This window comes from Lithobates pipiens, unplaced genomic scaffold, assembly GCF_037356315.1.
Source record: "Lithobates pipiens isolate NorthernLeopardFrog02 unplaced genomic scaffold, aLitPip1_a1.2 Scaffold_18, whole genome shotgun sequence".
Lineage (NCBI taxonomy): Eukaryota > Metazoa > Chordata > Amphibia > Anura > Ranidae > Lithobates > Lithobates pipiens.
Window position 1 is genome coordinate 520,022,308 of NW_027507758.1, and position 22,939 is coordinate 520,045,246.

Here is a 22,939-nt window from a genome sequence, read left to right on the forward strand (position 1 = left end):
GCAGGACCTGAATGGACAAATTGCTGCAGGTCCCCCAACAGAACCCTCTCCAAATGAAAAAAAATAGCTGTGATCATGAATATACCCTTTCTCCGCCTTTCTGAATAAATCGCATAACATTTCACCAGCAGAGTTCAGGTAATTTTAAATAAAAAGATCCAATGCAGCTCTGCATAGAAACCAATCAGCTTCCAGGTTTTTTTTTGTCAAAGCTTTACATAACAAGCTGAATTACAAGATGATTGGCTGCCATACACAGCTGCACCAGATTTTGCACTCTCCAGTTTTAGTAAATCAAGCCCTCTGTCTCTTATGGTGTGTGTCATTTTGTTGGCTCTATTATAGTACAAATTAGAATAAGAACTGCTGATGATCATTAAATTTGAGAGGGACAGACAAAAACTCATACAGTAATATTAAAATCTACCTGGATGCTGAAAGTTTACAGTAGAAAATGTCAGCTTACTCTACTTTACAAGTGCTTATACTGATCAACAGATTGATGGCTTGAATTCATTTGTCACTACTGTGTGTAGCACACCCTCATAGGGACTGCTAATGAACTTGGATCCCCCAATCCTGCACAGCCATTGTTTTGTTTTTTTATTAGAGGGTTAATAAGTTGAATAGGGATGCTAGGTTATGGGATGCCCACTTGACTTTAGCAAATTTTCAGGAACATCTTCCTATATACAGTCTCCTTTATTTGCTTCCTGCACACACATGCTTGCATCAGCTGAATCACTGTAGAGCAGGGGTCTCAAAACTGTGGCCCTCCAGTTGTTCAGGACCTACAGTTCCCATAATGTCTGCCCTCATGTTGTAAAGCGCTGTGCAAACTGTTGGCGCTATATAAATCCTGAATAATAATAATAATAATGCCTAGTCATGTCTGTGAATGTCAGAGTTTTACAATGCCTCATGGGACGTGTAGATCTGCAACAGCTGGAGGGCCGTAGTTTGGAGATCCCTGCGTAGAGTAATCTGACAAGCTCCTAGTCAGGTTTTAGCAATAGCCCTTTACAGGCAGAAACTCGTAGCCCCTTGTTGTGTAGTAAAAATGTAGTGAAATAGCTTGTTACATTCTCCACTGATCCCAGTACCACCTCTTCAGGTACTCCCAAGCCACCTGACTGCAGCTGCCCCTTTCGCTAGCCCTCCAGGCTAACTCTAGCACCAGTCCTCCCAATTGACTTGTCACCAGCCCCCTGGATGACTCTCAGGAGATCTCTCCAGGACGTATGAAGACTTAAGCACACCGCTGTCTTCAGGGAGATGTGGCAGCCCCCCCCCACCCTTTTTAGTCCCCAAGAGTGCTCATCTACTCACTCTGCCCTCTCTTGCTCCCATGCCTCCTCTAAAGGATCCTTCCACACCCAAGCCCCGGCCCAAGACGGATACCCCCCCAGTCTAGGGATACCCCTGAGGCCACCGACAGCCTCCTCAGCACTGTATCTCCATCTTCCACCCGACTGCTCTTGCTGGCATGACTCATGTCTATTTATGGAGTGGCCTCAGTCCCCTGCCAGCCTACCTCAGAGGATTGGCTAAGGCTCTATAAATATACAAGGCAGCTCCTTTTAACATCCACCCACTAGTTCTAGAAGATTCTCCAACCTTCTAGAGCAGGGGGAGACACCAGAGAGCTGTCAGGATGAGTCACCCAGCCCTGCCCTTTAATAACCCTGACCCAATTCCCTTGCTCACGTTATTCCTGGCCAGAAACATATGCTTTTCTCCTACTCTACTTCTAGCACACACTTTCCAGCTTAATTTGCTTTATAACTTATACAATGTAAATGTTTTAATAGGTTTGTATTATTAAACAAGGTGTAATCTGCTATTCCCTTTTAAAGATATCAATATCTATGGGCGCATTGGTTTATTCAGAGATAAAATTGTTAAAGTTTTTAAATCCAAGCAATTATAACAACTCACACTACTTCGGTGAGACCAGTACATGACTCGTTGTGATTGCTTACTATGGATCATTGTACTTGAAGTGCACCTTGTTTGGTGAAATTGCCCCAGGTCTTTGGAATAGGCATTTCCAGGTGACTACTTTCAGGGTACCCCAGGATCCCCAAAACCAATTGTGATGTGGTAATGCTCTGGGCCACTGCTTCTGTATCTCCCTGTTGGTCACCAAATGTAATAAGTGGCTTCACTAGTCAATAGGAACACATAGGTAATGTTAGTATACCTTTATTTTACAATTTAAGGGTGTAAATTTATGTAAGATAGAATGCTAAGGGTTAAGGTATGGTCAGGGCTAGGTCTAAGGTTAGCTGTTAATCCTAAATGTTAGGTCAAGAGCTATGATTAGATGAAAGGAGCTGCATGAAGATTGAGACAGACAAACACTGGGTAGTGCCAGGTGGGCTGTGTAGCCTTGCTATCAGATTAGCAGGGTGACAAATTGTGTCAATTGTATTAAAGATGGAGGAGGGGAGAAAATGGTCCCCAAAAGTGTACCGTAAATGCACTTGTTCTTTAAGTGTAAGGGTTTAAATAAGGATCACATTTTTGGAGGCAGGTTAAGGGTAGGGAACAGATAGTGTTAAGTGTTTTAGTAAAGCTGTTAGACAGGGTGAACCGAAGCTGACTTTAGGGTCTCTACTCCGGCATCTATTTCCCCTATTTGGTGTATTCCACTGAGGGTGCAGGTCAGGCTAGGAGTCTGCCCTGACAATATATAGGCCACAGAACAAGAAGAAAAAAATCTTAGCCACCACACATCATACAAGCCAGGCGTGTGATAGGTGATGGCAGCTTCAGCCAAACTCCATCCAGGCAACAACCCCCAACAAGTTTCTCCCCACCCATGGGACTTAGTCATACCTCCACGACTAAGTCCCATGGGTTGGGCAAAACATGTCAGGGGGTGTGCCCTGGATGGAGTTAGGCTGAGACTGCTATAGCCTATCATACGCTAGGCTTGTATGGTGTGCAGTGGCTGAGATTGTTTTCTCTTTGTTCTGCTGTTAGACATAGGCTGTAAGTTGTGGGCATGGGTGCACATATGAAAAAAAAGATAACATTTGTTTAGGGTTCCAAAAGCTTTGCACTGCTAAGCTCTCGCAATCAAAATCTATTTTAATAAGGCTTAAGTTCTACAACTTATATAAGAGATTTAGGTATAAGGGGACCTTTGACATTGTCTACAAGAACATTCAAAATCAAAAGTGTTTTTTCTCAACATATTGATAAATAATTATCCCCATTTTCCAATAACAAGAAAACAATCTCATGTGCTAGAAATTATCGCCATGTAAATGGTAAAAGAAGATTTGCTGCCTGGAGATTTTGATGACAGGCTGATCCCTCATCTCCTGATGTGGCCATATTAACCCTGACATTGAACTTCTCTTATTTGCTTAAGTTCTTCAGCTCCAGAAGTTTTACCCCCCCCCCCTTCATGACCAGACCATTTTTTGCGATACGGCACTGCGTTACTGATAAATGCGCAGTCATGTGACGCTGGCTGTATCCAAAAAAAATTGATGTCTCCTTTTTTCCCACAAAGAAACCTTTCTTTTGGTGGTATCTGATTACCGCCGGAGGAGCACACGCCCACTGCACAGCGGGGGACCCGATGCGCATGGCCATCAGTCACCCCCGGCCACGCGCGATCGCGTGCACAAGCGCTCGCAAAGAGATTTCTGTGTGTAAACACACAAATCCCTATGCTGTCAGAGGAGAGGAGACATGTTGTTTGTTCCTAGTAAGTAGAGACAGCGGAAAGTCTGTCCTACTCAGTCCTATTCCCATACAGTTAGAACACACTGAGGGAACACACATTCACCCCTTGATCGCTCCCTAGTGTTAACCCCTTCCCTACCAGTGACATTTACACAGCAATCAGTGTATTTTTATAGCACTCATTGCTGTATAAATGTCAATGGTCCAAAAAATGTGTCAAAAGTATCCGATCTGTCCGTTGCAGTACCACGGATCACAGCCATTACTAGTAAAAAAAAAAAAAAAAATGCCATAAATCTTTCCCATAGTTTGTAGACGCTACAACTTTTGCGCAAACTGGTCAGTCAATATATGCTTATTATTATTATTATTTTTTTAACCAAAAGTATGTAGAAGAATATATATATATTGACCTAAACTGATGAAGAAATTTGTTTTTTAAAAACATTTTTGGGGATATTTATTATAGCGAAAAGTAAAAAAATATTTTTTTCAAAATTGTTGCTCTTTTTTTGTTTATAGTGCAAAAATTTAAAACCACAGAGGTGATCAAATAGCACCAAAAGAAAGCTCTATTTGTGGGAAAAAAATGACACAAATTTTGTTTGGGTAGAGCATCGCACGACCACGCAATTACCAGTTAAAGCAACGCAGTGCCAAATTGTAAAAAGTGTTCTGGTCATGAAGAGGGTAAAACCTCCTGGGGCTGAAGTGGTTAAAACACATCCAATTAAAAAAATTTTAAAAAATATAATTTCTTCATCCATTTAGGCCAATATGTATTCTGCTACATGTTTTTGGTAAAATAAATAAATAAATAAAATACCAATAAGCATATAGTGATTGGTTTGCGCAAAAGGTATAGCATCTACAAACTATGGGATATATATTTATGGCGGCGATCTGAAATCTGTGATTTTTAGCATGACTGCGACATTGCAGTGGACAAATCTGACACAAAGTGACACTTTTTGGGCACCAGTGACACTAATACTGTGATCAGTGCTAAAAAAAAGCACTGTCACTGTACTAATGACACTGGCAGGGAAGAAGTTAACATCAGGGGCGATCAAAGGGTTAAACTGGTTGTAAACCCTTACAAACCACTTTGACCTACAGGTAAGCCTAGATTAAGGCTTACCTGTAGGTCCAAGCAATATCTCCTAAACCTATATGGTTTAGGAGATATTTGCCCGAAAACGGGCACTGCTGTCTACGGCCCATGCTCCGTAGACAGCGGCGCGCAGGCGCACTGAACGCGGCAGTTCCAAAAATGGAGCTGCCGCATTTGTCGACTCCCGTGCGCATGCGCGGGAGTGACGTCATCGCGGCTTCGCCGAATGACAGCGGCGGAGCTGCAAGACGCCACCAGCAAGATGGATGCGGCGGACTACAGGGGACAGCGCGACTTCGCTGGCTCCTGTGTCAGGTAAGTGACACATAATGGGCTACTATGCGATGCATAGTAGTCCATTATGCTTTACCTTTGCAGGGAAAAAAAGAGGAAGTAAACTCATCGGGGCTTACTTCCTCTTTAAATGTGTTCCCTGGGTTTGTTTGCTAATTGTGTGGGGTGTGCTTTGACTGGGGAAAGACAGAGATCTGTGTTCCTGCTTTGCAGAAACACAATATCTCCATCTTCCTTTCTGACAGAATGGCAATCTGCCTTGTTTACATAGGTAGACCGCCATTCTGTCTGCTTTGGGAACAATCAGTGCCCTGCTACAGTAAATGTACATTGGGCAGTCCAGAAGTGGTTTATTAACCCTCCCTGTTCCTATTTTGAAGTACATAATAATTCATCCTCTATGTTGTGGATTAGCATATATAAAATATCCAGTAGTTTAGCAAAAGACAACTAGGCAGGGTTGACACCATTCATTCTACAAAAATGCTGTGTGTTGTTAAACAGATACATTTCTGTATTTGCAGAGTCATTATAGGGGTAAAACATGAGACAATGAGCGTGTATTGTAGAGATGTACTGCACCTTTTCTTTATTTTGCCTTGACATACTGGGGGCGATTTACTAAAACTGGTGCACTCAGAATCTGGTGCAGCTATGCAAAGTAGCCAATCATCTTCTAACTTCGGCTTGTTCAATTAAGCTTTGACAATAAGGCCTGATTCACACCTATGCATTTTTAAGTGCTTTTTTGCAGAGTTTCACTACAGAACGTGTTCCATAGGAAACCATGTTAAATGGACTGTAGATAATCTGCAAAATGAAAAAAAGTACTAAAAAATGCATAGGTGTGAACCAGGGCTAAAACCTGGAAGCTGCACCAGATTCTATGTGCACCAGTTTTAATTAATCTCCCCGACAGTTTAATAAGAAAACTAAAATGAATTTACCTTCACAAAAGCTAACAACTTAAAGTGTATTTCAACTTTTGCTGCCACATTGGGATAAAGCATACTTTATAAATTGTTACATGTTCCCATTCACTTACCTCCTTCATGTTACCCCCTTCCTGACCAGAGCACTTTTTGCGATTCGGCACTGCGTCGCTTTAACTAACAATTGTGCGGTTGTGCACCCAAACAAAATTGCCGTCCTTTTTTTCCCATAAATAGAGCTTTATTTTGGTGGTATTTGATCACCTCTTTGGTTTTTATTTTTGCGCTATAAACAAAAAAGAGCAACAATTTTGAAAAAAAAAAAGCAATATTTTTTACTTTTTGCTATAATAAATACCCCCCAAAAAATATCAGAAAAATCTATTTTTTTTCTCAGTTTAGGCCAATATGTATTCTTCTACATATTTTTAGTAAAAAAAAAAAAAAAAATCGCAATAAGCATATATTGATTCGTTTGTGCGTCTACAAAATAAGGGTTAGATTTATGGCATTTTTTTTTTATTATTTTTATTTGTAATGGTGACGATCTGCTATTTTTATCATGACTACGACATTATGGTGGACACATCGGACACTTTTGACACCATTTTGATACCATTGTCATTTATACAGCGATCAGTACTATAAAAATGCACTGATTACTGTGTAAATGACAATGGCAGGGAAGGGGTTAAACACTAGGGGGTGATCAAGGGGTTGTTGTGTGTCCTAGGGAGGTGTTCTAACTGTAGGGGGGATGGGCTTCCACTGACATAACAGCGATCACTGCTCTCGTTCACAGGGAGCAGTAGATCCCTGTCATATCACTAGGCAGAACGGGGAAATGCCTTGTTTACATAGGCATCTCCCTGTTCTACCTCTCCACACCGCAATCGAGTTCCCAGGACCGGTGCAGGCGCACGCCACCGGCAGGCACGGCCAATAGGTTACAAATTTAAAAGGACCTACTAAGGGTACGCCTATTTGCCTGCCTGTGCCATTCTGCCAACGTATATCTGTGTGCAGCAGTCAGTAAGCAGTTAAAAAAATAAAAGAATTGCTGCATTACTTTTTAATTGCTGTTTCTTGGTCAAAAATCTTACTTAGCTTTCCACTTCAATATATAATGTTAAGTAGGGTGCTGGGTAGTTATGTTTACCATAATTACCCTGTTTATACTGTGCTGACTGATCTCATTATCAGTTGTAAAATAGATGTGCACTGTCCTAACTAAGCACTGTTAAAATTTCATCCAATTTAAGGGAATCGACCGAAATTCTTACTCTTGGTGGCCCAGCTTGACAAAAGTAGATTATTCAAACAACTTTGTTCCAAGGAGGTGGGCTGAAAATTGTCAGTCAAACATCTCCTGAAGCCAATCAGCTGCAGGCACTGTTTAGGTAGTCCAACAACCACTGCTTGCTGCTGTCAGAATACAAAAGGCCAGCAGGAGAATGCCATCCGTCCATGCTGTGCTGTTTATGTGAATGGAGGAATTTGTTCAATTTCTTTCGTTCAGCCTGTGGGCCTGAGATGGATTTGTGTAGGGCCAGCTAAAGTGTTACAGATCTTAGGGCTTGGGGAAATATTGTATATTAATACACTTTTCTTTAAATCTGTCTAAAGATTGCAAGCTCTTTTGAACAACACAAACTGGTTATAGTCATATTTATAAACCTGCTCCAAAGAAACAAGTAGAAAGTAAAAAAAAAAAAAAAAAAAATGTATTTATGATGTGTGAATGGATAGTACTATGACAAATATAAAGTGATGGGGTTCCCAAGATTGACTTTAAAAGTGGAAATATATTTTAAGAAAGAACTACAAATATATTTGTAATTTTTTGTAAATATAAAAAAAAAAAAAAAAGAGAGAAAAAAGAATTTAGGAAAGAATTTAGGCACATTTTTCTAGAAACAAAAGTAGCTTAGTGAAAAAGAATCACCCATTAAAGATTAAAAGCAAACTAAATCCTGCCAGTTCGTACCTCTTCAGACCATCTGTGCAGGAAGGTTGTTGGGTATTTTACACTGGTCATCTTGAGAACAAAGTGAAAAGCAGATTCCAGCAGTTTTTCCATTCACTATTCATTCAGGGTCTCATCGGCTCCATATGGATCCAGCCAACTGCTGTGTTAAATCAGGACCTTTTCCCAGAATTGACATGGTAATGAAGTCATGGTATTGCTCGCAGAAAAGACCTCCGTAGGTATTCCCTTTTCCAACAAATCCAGCCTTTTCACCCCATTCACTCCTGAAAATTATCTCATATCATTACAACATCTGTGGGTTGTGTTTTTTTTTCTTTTATTTTTTGCTTTATATTTTTTTTCCTTTTAATTTTTTTGCTTTATGATTTTGGTGTCTGGAATGCTTTATTGCTCTCCTATGTCTTACATACTGTTTAACAGGGGGGGGGGGGGGGGGGGGGGGGGGGTGACACAGAATCACGATGAAACTATGATTTAAAAAAAAAAAAAAAATAGCCCCCCCTCTTGGCCTGTAATCACTCTCTCCACTCCAAATTAACATTTAGAATTCATTAAAAATTCCACCCTTTGTTCGTAATAGGTTTTTAAATGGTTATGTTTTTCTCTGCCAAACTGGCTGCCCATTTTTTCTAGAAGAAATGTACTTCTGATGCATAGTGTATTTATAATATTTCATTCTCAAAACAAAATCAACTTTTTTGCTTGATCTCTACTTTGGTTGATTGGATGCTTATGTATTTATTATTAGGTTCTGCAGTTACCACATTGTCACTATATAAAAAACATTGTTAAAAATACTATATTCAGGTAACAGCCATAGACTGAGTATAGCCTCAAATACAAAATTTATGTAATACACATAACAGTACCATCGTCCCAGTTGATAATTGTCAAGAAATGAATTATTTTTTCCTTAAACACAAACAATTATTAGCGCATTAAATGGTCAGATTTCTAAAACATAGAATTACATTTTAAGCCAGCATATTGGCTGTGTAGATTTTATATTCCTCAACCTCCCACCCACCCACCTAACAAATCACTGACTTAGGTTAAAGGGTCTTCAGCATATCCATATCTCTGCCTGGGTTGCGTGAATACTTCCTAATGCAGGGGTAGGCAACCTGGGGCCCTCCAGCTGCTTCTGAACTACAAGTCCCATCATGCCTCTGGGAGTAACTGCCAGCCTTGCAATCAGGGCCGGTGCCACCACTAGGCAAACTAGGCAGCCGCCTAGGGTGCACTGCTGTCTAGGGGCACCCGGCCACTGGTGTTCCTACTCTCTTCTCTCTGCAACAAGCAACTAAGTCTCAGCATCAGCAGGCAGCCGCTGCTCCGTTCACACATAGTGTTGGAGGCTCAGTGGCGGCTGAGGACTGTGTCTGTGTCCCAACTCCCAAATGATTGGAAGCAAGCAAACATTTATTGATGGGCACTAGTAGGCTACATTGATGGGGGCTGTTGAGGCTGCATTTATAGGTGATGGTAGGCTGCATGTTATGGGTGCTGGTGAGTCTGCATTTATGGGTGATGGTAGGCTGCATTTGATGGGCGCTGGTGAGGCTGTATTTGATGGGCGCTGGTGAGGCTGCATTGATGGGTGATGGTAGGCTGCATTTGATGGGCGCTGGTGAGGCTGCATTTGATGGGCACTGGTGAGGCTGCATTTGATGGGCGCTGGTGAGGCTGCATTTGATGGGCACTTCATTAAAAGGTGGGGTGTACATGGGCAGGACAAAGGGGGTTGAGTCAGGGGTGGAGCCAAGGGGTTGCAGCAAAATGAAGTTTCACCTAGGGTGTCTAATATCCTTGCATCAGCCCTGCTTGCAATGCCTTGTGGGAAATGTAGTTCCATAACAGCTGGAGGGCTACTGGTTGCCTACCCCTGCCTAATGGCTGTCCAGCAGAAAATCACACAATGTTTTGCAATCTTAGGCACACAATTCGAATCTGAATCTGAACTAGCTGAGATTCGAACCGTGTAGGGGCAGGCTGAATGTACCAAGCTGATGGATCAATAATCTTGGGTACAACCAGCATAGGCTTTATCTGCAATTATCGCTAGAGGTTGCTATAGCTGCTAGCAATAATCACTGTCTTCTCCCCCGGCGGGGATGACTTCCCCCCCTCCAGGGGAAGACAATGGCCTGGCAGGACCAATTCCCATATCAACACTGTCTGTGTTGATGGGGGAATCAAGCAATCAAAGAAATTTGCTTTGTGTATGGCGGGACTTGAAGTGGTTGTAAACCTCAGACATGAAATATGAACAGAGCGTATTGCTCTATAGTATGTACTTGTCTCAAATAGCAGCACTAAGTGTCATTACTGCCTGCTGCCTCATTCTTCTGATGATTATTTTTATTATTATTCAGGATTTATGTTACGCCAACAGTTTGCTCGGCTCTTTACAATATAAGACCCCTTTCACACCAGGGCGTTTTGCAGGCGCTATAGCGTTAGAAATAGCGCCTGCAATCCGCCCTAAAAAAGCTGCACCATTGTCTGTAGTGTGAAAGCCCCAAGGGCTTTCACCCTACAGCGGTGCGCTGGCAGGACGTCAGGGAAAAGTCTTGCCAGCAGCTTCTTTGGAGCAGTGAAGGAGCGGTGTGTTTACGCAGCGATTTACAATATAAATGGAGACAATACAGTTCCAATACAATAAAATACAAGAGGATTAAGAGGGCCCTGCTCAGAAGAGCTTACAATCTAATAGGGTGGGGCAGGTGGTACAAAAGGTTGTAACTGTGGGGAATGATCTGATGGAAGTGGTAGGAGATTAGTTGGAGACATGGTAGGCTTCCCTGAAGAGATGAGTTTTCAGGGATCGCCTGAAGGTAGTGAAAGTAGGGGATAGCCGGACCAGTGGAGGTAGTGAGTTCCAGAGGATGGGAGAGGCTCTGGAGAAATCTTGGAGATGAGCATGGGAGGAGGAGATGATAGAGCTTGAGAGTAGGAGGTCTTGAGAAGAGTGGAGGGGACGATTTGGGGGATATTTGGAGACAAGATTGGTGATTTAGCTCAGGGAAGAGCTGGCTTTGTATGTTATGGTTAGTATTTTGAATTTAATTTGCTGGGTGATTGGGAGCCAGCGTAGGGATTGGAGGAGAGGGTTGGCAGACACTGAGCGGTTGGTAAGGTGTATAAGTCTGGCAGCAGCATCCATGCTAGCCTGAAGAGGGGATAGCCTATGGAGAGGCAGGCCAATGAGCAGTGGCAATAGTCAAGGCGAGAGATTACGAGGGAGTGATTGAGGAGCATGGTGGTTTCATTTGTTAAAAAGGGACGAATTTTAGAGATGTTACAGAGGTAAATTCTACAAACTTTTGACAACTAATGGACTTGGGGCTGAAGTGACAAGTCAGAGTCTAGGATTACACCTAGTACCCTGGTTTGAGGGGAGGGAATGATGGTTGCATTGTTGATTTTGATGGAAAAGTCATGGAGGGGGGCACGGGCGGGGGGGGGGGATATTAATAGCTCGGTTTTAAAGAGATTTAGTTTAAGGAAGTGGTATGACATCCATGCAGATATGTCAGTTAGTAAGTTAGTAATGCGAGAGGAGATTGAAGGAGTGAGGTGAGGAGTACACAGATATATTTGTGTGCCATTGGTGTATAAGTGGTATTGGAAGCCATGGGAGGTTTTATATATATATATATATATATATATATATATATATATATATATATATATATATATATATATATATATATATATATATATATATATATATATATATATATATATATATATATCACCTAAATATTGATGGATTTTTTTAGAGCATGCCTTTAAACTGCTGTTATCCCCAACTTAATTGAACCTTTTTACATTTTACTCAAGTATATGGCTACCAAATCCAAGTATCACTTAGTTACCTCCCTCCTGCTGTGGTTCAAAAGATGTACTAATCTGTTTTCAGTGAAGGAAGACCGTGGGGATTCAGGATATCTAATGGACTCCATCACAGTGCAGAACAAAGTCAGCTTGCTGGCTCTGACCTCTAGGCCAGACCATTTGTGTCTGGAAAGGAATAGTAGGCCACTGGAGTAACATAACTCAACAAGACCACTATTGTAAGACGTGCAAGATATACTTTGTTTCATTGACCTGACCTATCTCTCCTAACACCAGTCTTGTCATTGAGCATTATGGAAATTTGTTTGTCATTTTATGTTTTTTGGTCTATGAGTAATGAGCAAAATTTTCTTCTGCTCCAAATCTAATGCCGCGTACACACGGTTGGAATTTCGGCCAGCAAAAGACCGATGAGAGCTTTTCGTCTTAAAATGCTCCCATGTGTATGCACCATCGGAATTTTGCTGGCCGAATTTCCGCCAGCAAAAGATTGAGGTTCTCTATTTTTCAGACAGAAAAAGTTCCGAACGTGTGTATGCAATTCCAATGTGCAAAAACTCATGCATGCTCAGATTCAACTATGAGACAGAAGCTATTGGCTACTGGCTATTGAACTTCCTTTTTCTAGTCCCGTCGTACGCGTTGTACGTCACCGCATTCTTGATAGTCGGAATTTGGTGTGACCATGTGTATGCAAGACAGCTTGAGCGAAATCCCGTCGGAATTCCGTCGGGAAAACCATCAGAGCCTTTTCCGACCAAAATTACGATCGTGTGTATGGGGCATCACAGATATCTCCCCTTCTCCTTACTTTTAGGTGTGTGAAGTGTATATCCTCTCTGGTTGACAAAATGCACTATTATGGGTTTTTATGAGTACACAGGAGGCTATTTGTTAAAGCTCAATTCCACCAAAACAATCAGAAGCCACAGTGGTAACAAAGTAAAGACAGCAGTATTTGCTGCAGTACTCGCCATTTCCCCAGCACTGTCCAATGAAGACTGCAGGATTAGGCGTCTATAAAGTCTTTTTAAAGCGGAGTTCCAACAACATTTTTTTAAATGCATTTCCTAGGATCATTATATTGACTAATGCCACTCACTTATTTTTTAATTTCGCCGCTAGATTGAAGATTATAGATTAACCGCTTCAGCCCCCGGAAGATTTTACCCCCTTCTTGACCAGAGCACTTTTTGCGATCCGGCACTGCGTCGCTTTAACTGACAATTACGCGGTTGTACCCAAACAAAATTGACATGCTGTTTTTTCCCACAAATAGAGCTTCCTTTTGGTGGTATTTGATCACCTCTGCAGTTTTTACTTTTTGCGCTATAAACAAAAAAAGAGCGACAATTTTGAAAAAAACACAATATTTTTTACTTTTTGCTATAATAAATATCCCCCAAAAATATATTAAAAAACAATTTTTTTCCTCAGTTTTAGACTGATATGTATTATTCTACATATTTTTGGTAAAAAAATAAATCGCAATAAGCGTATATTGATTGGTTTGCGCAAAAGTTATAGCGTCTACAAAATAGGGGATAGTTTTATGACATTTTTATTATTAATAATTTTTTACTAGAAATGGCGGTGATCTGTGATTTTTATGAGGACTGCGACATTATGGCGGACACGTCAGACAATTTTGACACATTTATGAGACCAATGGCATTTTTACAGCGATCAGTGCTATAAACATGCATTGATTACTGTAAAAATGTCACTGGCAGTGGATGGGGTTAACTACTAGGGGGCGAACAAGGGGTGAATGTGTTCCCTATTGTGTGTTCTAACTGAAGGGGGGAGGGGACTGTGTAGAGGAGATGACAGATCGCAGTTCATACTCTGTATGAACAGACGATCTGTCTGTTCTCCCCTCCGAGAACCGGGATCTGTGTGTTTACACACACAGATCCCAGTTCTCCGTGTGCCCCGAGCGACTGCCGGGCACTCGCATCGGCTCCGTGTGCCCCTAGTGGCCAAAGATAAAAGTGGCGTAACATGACAGTGATTCAGCCGAGCCATGTTGCCGCAGTACAACTGCGGCGGCTGGTCAGCAAGCAGTTAATAAATACCTTATATTCTACTGTCTCGGCAGTTCCCATATTGCTTGTGGGCTTGTGAAGCCCACAAACAGAATCTTCCGGGATACGGTGCAGCTGAGCAACCAGCATGCACCACCCATTCTCGCGCATGCGCAGTATGTTCGGCTCGCAGCACCGTAAACTTCTGACATTGCCATCACAATGGGCAGCATCGTCAGAAGTGCTCGCCCCATTCTGATGGCAACGAAAAAATCTTGCGATGCTGAACGGTGGCAATCCACACTGACTCCTGGGAATTATGACACCAAGCTCCCAGGAGACAGTGCACCACAGGAAATGATGCTATCAGCCGCAGAAGGAGAAAGTATAATGAAACAGCTTATAAACATGGTAAGGTGACAGGAAAAAAAAAAAGCGATTGATGAAGAAACTATTGCTATATATATGTTACATAAGAGAAAGTTAAAAAAGTGGGTGGAACTCCACTTTAAGTTAAAATTTGAGATATGCAAACATTTTCTAAATAGAAGAGTCATGTGTTTTCTTACTTGAATTAGTATGCCTTGTGTTCCAGATATGTGCAGTAATCCAGCATGAAACCTTTCCTCTGTGCAGGAGCTGCCTGTATTAAAGACCAGGCACTGCTGCTCTTCCCTCTTGTGCAGAGTGACTGGTCTTATCTCTGCCCCTTCCTATAGTTTTCAGTAGATATCCTGTAATGCACGAGCATGCTAGGCCCCTTCTGCACATTTGCTCTCTGCACAGGCTATATATAGCATAGTGATTATGTCACTGCTACTTTTATATGGTATTAATTGGAAAGTGACACATTACATCACACATCCTTAACCACTAGCTGACCGCTGCACGCTGATATATATAGGTACAATGGAAGCGGTGGGCAAATGGGCGTACCTGTAAGTCCCCTTAAATTGGCGGGGCTAGCGAGCACCTGCCCTCAGCACACATAGCTCCCTGCCGGCAACCCTCACCACTCTCTTACCACTAACCACTTATTATGTGCAGTACTGACTCTGGCCCTCCAGGCTCCACATTTAGACCTTAAGCATGTGATCAGCATCAGGTTCCACTGGATATCAGTGATTTCACATGGGCGATAGGTGTGTGATCCCCTCTTCTGCAGCCACAGAGGGGCCGAAGGATCGGATCTGTTGGGTCAGTCTTCGGAAACACGGTGGGCGTGCATCTCCTCCCTCCCTCCTCCTAGGCCAATGGGATCGCTTCTCCTTTCAGCCAATCAGGGAAAGGGTCTCAGGACCCACTTCCTGATTGCCTGAGAGGAGAATCAGCGTGACAAAAGTGAATATTCATTTGCTATTGTCACACAGCTGAGTGGGTTTGGGGCTCGGAGCTTTGTGCCCTGAGCCCACCCTTTTTTGAAGCCTATTATAGCCGCTGGCTTTGATCTCGTTCTTAAAAAAAAAACTCCATTGGAATCCATGTGTCCGGTGCCCTGCATTGTACATTAGGGGCCGGACGCATGGATAGGGGGGTGGCGATCGTGTTCCCCTAATGGATGGGCCGCCACTGGTGCCCAGGGCAGTTGGCCCTCCTACCCACCCCCTTTGATTTGGCCCTCATTAACATTCCTTAGTGTGATGCCCCATGCTGGCAATATACAAACAAGTGGCCACTGTTGTCCCCACCTATAACTGGTCTTTGCAGCAAGGAGCCCTGGAAGGGCAACGTATGTCAAACAAATACAAAGAGATTTCCAAGCGCAAACTTAAAGTGGGATTCCACTCTTTTTTTATTTTTTTATTACCTGTCTCACTGGTGGGCGAGTGCTACCTTCGATTGGCATCCACGTCCGGCGTTTATTTGACCCCTGGCGCGATGAATCTTTTCCTCAGGATGACTTATAAAAACCTGCTCTGGCGTTTTCCATTTTAACTGTGGGCGTCTGAAGCCCACAGGCATTTACTTCCTGGTATATGATGACGTCTGGCTCCCAGCATGCTCCGCTCCATCTTGCACATGCTCAGTGAGATCAGTGACAAGGAAGGAAAAACTTTCATTGTCCCCCATGGATTCTTGGGAAATTTCACAGGGACCATTGCGAGGACGATAGCCACGCCTACTCCCACGGGAGGACAACCTGGAAGTCCGCTGAAACATCAGAAATAAAAGGTAAGTAAATAATATTTTTTTTTTTCAGGGTTCGTTTAGGTAAGTATGCTATCTGTTGATTTTAATAACATGAACTTTCATTTTTAGGTACCAAACCACTTTAACAACAAGCCAGCGACCATCTGAATTGACCCGTCTAACTATATACGCTAAGAACAGGGGTTAAGTCTGCACATATTTGCAAATGCATGTGTAAGTCACAGGCCTCGTCAAGGCACCCTGTTACCTGTATTCCCTAAATCTAACTTCTGAGTCTCCACAATGGAAGCACATGCATTTTAATAAATAGGCAGAGGTGAGGTGAGCCTGAAAGGAGCCCACCCCTCCTTAAAGGCACAGGGGCACACTGAACACCCAGCACATAGCACTATGACAGCAAAGGTGTCAGTGCGTTGCCTGACCAATATAATCGAAAATACCAACCAGAGGTCACTACCCCCTCTATAAATGATCTATTGCAGCAAGTAGCACTGGAAGGGTGATGTATGTCAAACAAATACAAAGAGATTTTCAAGCTCAAACTTACCAACCAGCCAGCAACCAAATGAATTGACATTTCTAACAATATGCGTTAAGAACATGCTGGCAATATATTAATAATATTAATTTATTTAAATGAATATCAATTAATTTATTCATTCATTTATTTTATTTAATATTATTAATATTAAATGTTTTATGGGAGGACTATCAGTGAGGACCCACATTTGCTGCTTGTTCTGTTGTGTGCCTATACCTCATTTACAGAAGCCCAAGCAGACCAGCAATGGGGAACCAATCTATTTCCAGATCATTTGTTTACTATGACCGTACCGATCATATGAGTTTGTTGTGTATACATCACAAAGAAGGCACTAAAGTGAAAGCCTGAAAACAAATTATAAAAAAGATTTAAAAAAAAATAAAAAATACAAACTGTTAGGCCCCTTTCACATGTGTGGACCGTTCAGATTTGCCTGTCATTTTTTTAGGGGGATCAATACAGTCTCTCCATACAGCTCTATGGAGCGACGGATGTCAACGGTCACATGTCCGCTGATATCCAATCTGCCCCGATCTGATCCACTACGAAAAATCCAGTCGGATGGAAATTTTCCATCCGACTGGCAGATTGGATCGGATGAAAACGGACAGGCGGTCCGTAATCATTCGATCCCATAGGGGAGAGCGGACTATCTGACAGGTCCATCCCTGCTAAGCAAGCGGATGCTAAATACGGACAGCCCCGTGTGAAAGATGCTTTAGGTGTAAAAAAAAAAATTTTGTTTCAAATAGTCTGGTCCACAGCTTATATTACAAAAAAGTAAATTTCCTTAAATACAATGTAAACAATTTGGGGTAGGTAAATTAGCCATAGAGATACATAGTAAACTGCTGCAAAAGTTTTTCTGAACATGTAGGCATCATAACCTCATCATAAAATAATTAATGAAGAATTTGATTTTAAGAAATTAGTTCTGGATAGTAGAGGCGACTACACAAGATTCCAATGTTTTTGACAAGTTTGCTTCACTACAAGGGGCATAGAAGCAAAAATAGACAAGACTCCTACACAGATCAAAGGTGCCTAATCCCTCATTTAGACAGTTACTGCTGGTGACAAGCCAAGCACCTATTGTCTTCTGTCTGTGTTTGTTTCCATGGCTTGACAATTTTGTCAGCGATATTGAATCTTTTATTAAAACATTTTTGTTATAACTGACTTAAGTGACTTATGTTTTAGAGAAGAGTAGAAGAGTCAACTAACACGCAAAAAAGTATATCAATTTCAAATCTTTATTGATTATTCCAAGATTTAGCTTGATCTGTATTAAAAATGTTTTACACATCTTTAAATAAACTAGGGGGCTTATTTATATGTTTTTATATCTGGTTTCACCCAAGATTCACACAACTTTCTCCCTGGAATCATATGTTTTTCCAATTGAATCCAATTATAATCATTTGTGAATTTTGGTAAAATTTGTGTAAATCTTGTGTGAAAAAAACCACTTATAAACTTTGTTTAATCATTATTATTATTAAAATTATTATAATTTTCTTATTTGTGCTACTTTCAATAGTTTTTGTAGCTCTACAATCCTATAAAAAAACAAAACTAAACATTTCCAATATTAGATATTTAGGATGTGGCACAGGTAGAGATTTCTTACTGGTATAAAAAAGGACTGTGTGACCCTTAAAACTTTTCTCTAAAATGACAATTCGGCCCACCCCCACCATGTATAATACATAATAGCTGGGGAACAAAAACGGATAAAAGTTCAAGAAAATACTCATCTTATGCTGAACTTTTGCAGTGGAGAGAGTGACCTCATTGTTCTTCCGCTGAGATCCTGGGAACATTGAGTAACCCAAATCTTGCAGGAAGATACTCCTGTACTGTGCTGGATCTCATGAGATTACGATTATAATGTGAAAATTAACTAAAGTGAACCCTAGCTCCAAAAGGGAACACAACATTTTAATAAGCAATATTTTATTTTTTAACCAGACTACACAAAAAAAATTTAATTTTTTTCAGTTCTAACCATATATACTCTATTCATTTTTTGTAATAAAACTGAAAATTAGCAACCCCCAGACCCTAATCCTATCATAAAACTAAATTAGTATGTAGACTTCAAACGCAGATGATCTGCTGTTACACTGTTGGAGCCTCTGCCTTCAGTTTTGTAGTGCAAGAGCATCTTTTTTGCAAGATTTTGGATCTCCTTTCTTCCAAGGAACTTGCTGTATGGATCGTAAGGTCCACTTTGAACCTAAACGGCAAATTGTCATTTTGTACTGTTGCTGCTTTCTGCTGTTAACCAAGTTCTGGCCACGAGTGAATAAGGGTAAATGAGATCCCACATTTTGCTCACTGAGCTGCTTACACAAAATTTACTTTTGCTTTGTTTGTTTAAAAGGTTTATATTGGGTGATGTAATTAGGAAGTTTAGTTTAGTTTAGTTTCCTTGTGTTTTTTTTTTCCTTTTATGTGTAGTTGATCAGTATTTCTAAACTGTTCCTTTTATATTTGTATTTTCCATTTTTCCATTTTTTTTCTTTCTGTGACAAAACTATTGCGGGTTGATTTACTAAAGGAAAATATACTGTGCACTTTTGCAAGTGCAGTTGCTCCAGGCCTTAGTAAATGAGGGGTAGCTCTGCTGACTTCCACCAGGCAATCATGTGCAAGCAAAAAAATTGTATTTTACTTGCATGTGATTGGGTATTCATTGTACAGTAAAGCTTTATTTCATTTACTAAGCTCTTGAGCAACTGCACGTGCAAGGTGCATAGTGGTCTTGCCTTTAGTAGATCAACCCCCATTGAGTCCAGTATGGCTAAAAGATGATTTTGTAACTCACAGAAGCAGTTTCAAACCAACCAAAACCACCTTAATTTTACTTTCCTCATTGACTTCAATGAATTTTACCAAAATCTCCTAATTTTTACCAAAATTTTGGGGGGAAAACAAAACTCTTAATTTCGCTCATCGTTAATGTTGGACAATAGAGGTCTAATGTCTATGGCTGGGTATGACCAGCGTTGCTCTTAGAAAAAAGTTCATGTGCTTTGGTTTTAAAAGGGACAGAAAACACACTAGCTGAATGAGAAGGCATTATTACTAAAGATAAAAGGTTATCTGTACAAAAGCTTCTCAGTCTAACTAGCCTAACTAGAGCCTTTGCTCTTGACAGGCCTAACAGCCACATTCGAGTTAATTGGTCCATTCAAAGAACTGACATGCCACCTGCATGGGGTCACTCAGAGTAGTTCTAGGTTCCTTTTATTTTTTAATTAACCATATGCTGCCCCAGCAAAAAGCAGCTAATTACAGGTTATAAGTTAATACATGAATAAATATGTGTATAATTAAATATTTTAATGATTGGAAGTGGCCAATTAGGAGCAGGTTCAGACTACATTATCGTTAGGTGTATGGCCGAGCCCTACCATCCTGTAAAGTAAATAATTTTACTAATATCTTAAGATTCATTCTAGACTTTACTATAGCATTATTATCTAAACAGTCAAAAAAAAAAAAAAAACACACATACAGTATACAATTCTATTAATGTAATCTTAAATTACCACAAATCATTCTGTTTTCTAATTAGTGAATTGAGAATAATTTGGATATCCCCATCCACTATTTTATCATAGATAGTGGATATAAAGAAAAGTTTTTCCTAAAACCCAAAGTACTGTATGTTATAAATACCTAGTCCAATACTATCAGCACATAGCAGGCACCTGAACATCAATTTCATCCCATATGCTACTACTCCTGCTGCCCAGAATATTTGGGTCTAAAATATTATATATTATATAATATTTGCTCTAAAATACATATACTTCCCATCCCCTGAGCCTCACTATTGGCCCATTACTCTGATGGGTGGCTCTAACGTGTAAGTAAAGCCAAACCTTTTTCTTTAGTTTTGGATAGAGTTGGAAGTGTTAGCCCTTGTACACAGGGTCGGACATTCTGACTAGTGATGAGCTTCGTGTTCGAGTCGAACGTACGTTCGACTCGAACATTGGCTGTTCGTCCGTTCGGGCGAAATCCGAACATTTTGGTCCATTCGCGTCAAATTCGTGTGCGATGGCGCAGTGCATTGCTGGCTCATGATTGGCCAAGCATGCACTGTGACCCCGCATGCTTAGCCAATCGCAGCGCCAGCAGCGAGGAGAGCCATGATTGGCCACAGGCAGGATGCCTGTGGCCAATCATAGCTCAGGCTGTGTAGTGCACGCCCCACACTATATAAGGCCGCCATCGAGGCGGCCTCGTGTAGTGTGTTGGCGTCTGAAGCAGTGGGTGTTCTGTGTCTCTTCAACACAGTACACACCGATCGTTTTCGGCCGATTTTCTATCTTGCTGTTGTGTAGTGGTTATTGTCTGTGTGCCCTGACCTCAGTATACACCGCTATATTCACCTCACCTATATAGCTAGTGATCTATCTTTTATAATAGAGCTTGTAGTCAGTAGTGTTAGGAGATAGTGCGTGCTGAGTTAGAGTAGGATTTTGCAATATCAATCAATTGGATCGCTCTGCAAATGCTGTCTCATGTACCCCTTAAATGGACAAAGCCTACTTGATCTTTATGCGCAGCCACTGCGCCCATCAAGCGCAGCCACTGTGCCTATCAAGCGCAGCCACTGTGCCCATCAAACGCAAGTACTGTGCTCATTAAACGCAGCTACTGGTGCCACTAGCGGCTGGTGCTCAAAATTTTTGGGGAGGCGCAAACAAACTGAAAAAAGAAAATCAATTGCGGCCATTGTGCCATCAAACTAAGCCACTGTGCCCATCAAGCCCAACCACTGTGTCTATCAAACGCAGCCACTGTGCCCATCAAGCGTAGCCCCTGTGCCCAGCAAGTTCAGCCACTGTGCCCATCAAATGCAACCACTGTGCCCATCAACCACAGCCACTGTGCCCATCAATTGCCACCACCGTGCCCATCAAATGCAACCACTGTGTCTATCAAGCGCAGCCACTGTGCCCATCAAATGCAACCACTGTGCCCATCAAATGCAACCCCACTGTGCCCATCAAATGCAGCCACTGTGCCATCAAACGCAAGCCACTGTGCCCATCAAATGCTGCCATTATGCCCATGAAACGCAGCCACTGTGCCCATCAAAGGCAGCTACTGTGCCCATCAAGAGCAGCCATTGTGCCAACTACCATACCTATCAATTGCTGCCAGTATGCCCATCAATTTCTGCCAGTGTACCCATCAATTGCCGCTCCTGTGCCCCATCAAATGCTGCCAGTGTGCCCATCATTTGCCACTGCAACTGTGCCCCATCAAATGCTGGCAGTGTGTATCACCCCGGCACTTGCCTGTCTCGCAGCGGGTCAGTGGCGGTGTCCTGCGTGCTCCTTGATGTCTTCTTCCGTCCTCTCTATCAGGCGTCCAATCACAGCGTCTGATGTTTCAGCCAATCAGGCGACAGATAACAGACCCAAGCACCTGATTGGCTGAGAGGTGGTTCAGTGTTAGCAAAGTGAATTCCTTCACTTTGCTAACAAACAATTGAGTGAGCAGCAAACGCACAGCATTGCACCCGCTGTTCACCTTTTTGGGTGCCTATTAGAGTCTACGGCTCTAATCAGGTTCTTCCAAAAAAAAAAAAAACATCACTATAATTCAGGTGCCCAGCGCCAGAAAAGGGGCCAGACACCTGAATAGGGGGTGTCAGCGGGGACTATAAATGGTGATAGAGCGGTGACAGAAGAGAGGGGGCAGCGCTCCTGCGCCCTTTACGGACGCACTGCCACTGTAATGTTATACTTTTCATTTAAAGCCCCTCTCAGAGATAAAATCCACACCCCTGCCTGTTGTAGCCACTTCCTATTGGATGGGCTATGGTAAAAAAAAGGTGGACGTCAGCAGAGAGGATTGGAGGAGACTGGTGGTCCCCTGGGTCGTGGTACTCCTAACAGTGGGGATGTGGGATCTAGTTTGGGGATTTACGTGGGTATATCTGGCTTCACACAGTAAGGGGGGAAAGGCCTAATAGAAAAAGATAGTGGGTATTTAAGTCAAATAATGAAGAGGTAGAGAAAACATTTTGGGAGCCCAATGGATCCAGCAAATTATGCATTCTAATTATTTTCCTATTGCATTCTTCTTTCTTTTCTCCAGTACCACTACATTAAACTCCCACTTAAATTAATAATTTATTGCTTCATAGGCAGAACAAATGTCATTTGTAATTATATGACAGAGGTTGCAGTGTGGTGGCACCAGCACCAGTGCCTAAGGCCCAATTTTTCTGCCCCTGTTTAACAGGGGCGTTTAAGTACAATTTTTGATGCAATGCTTTGCAGCAGGGCTAATTCC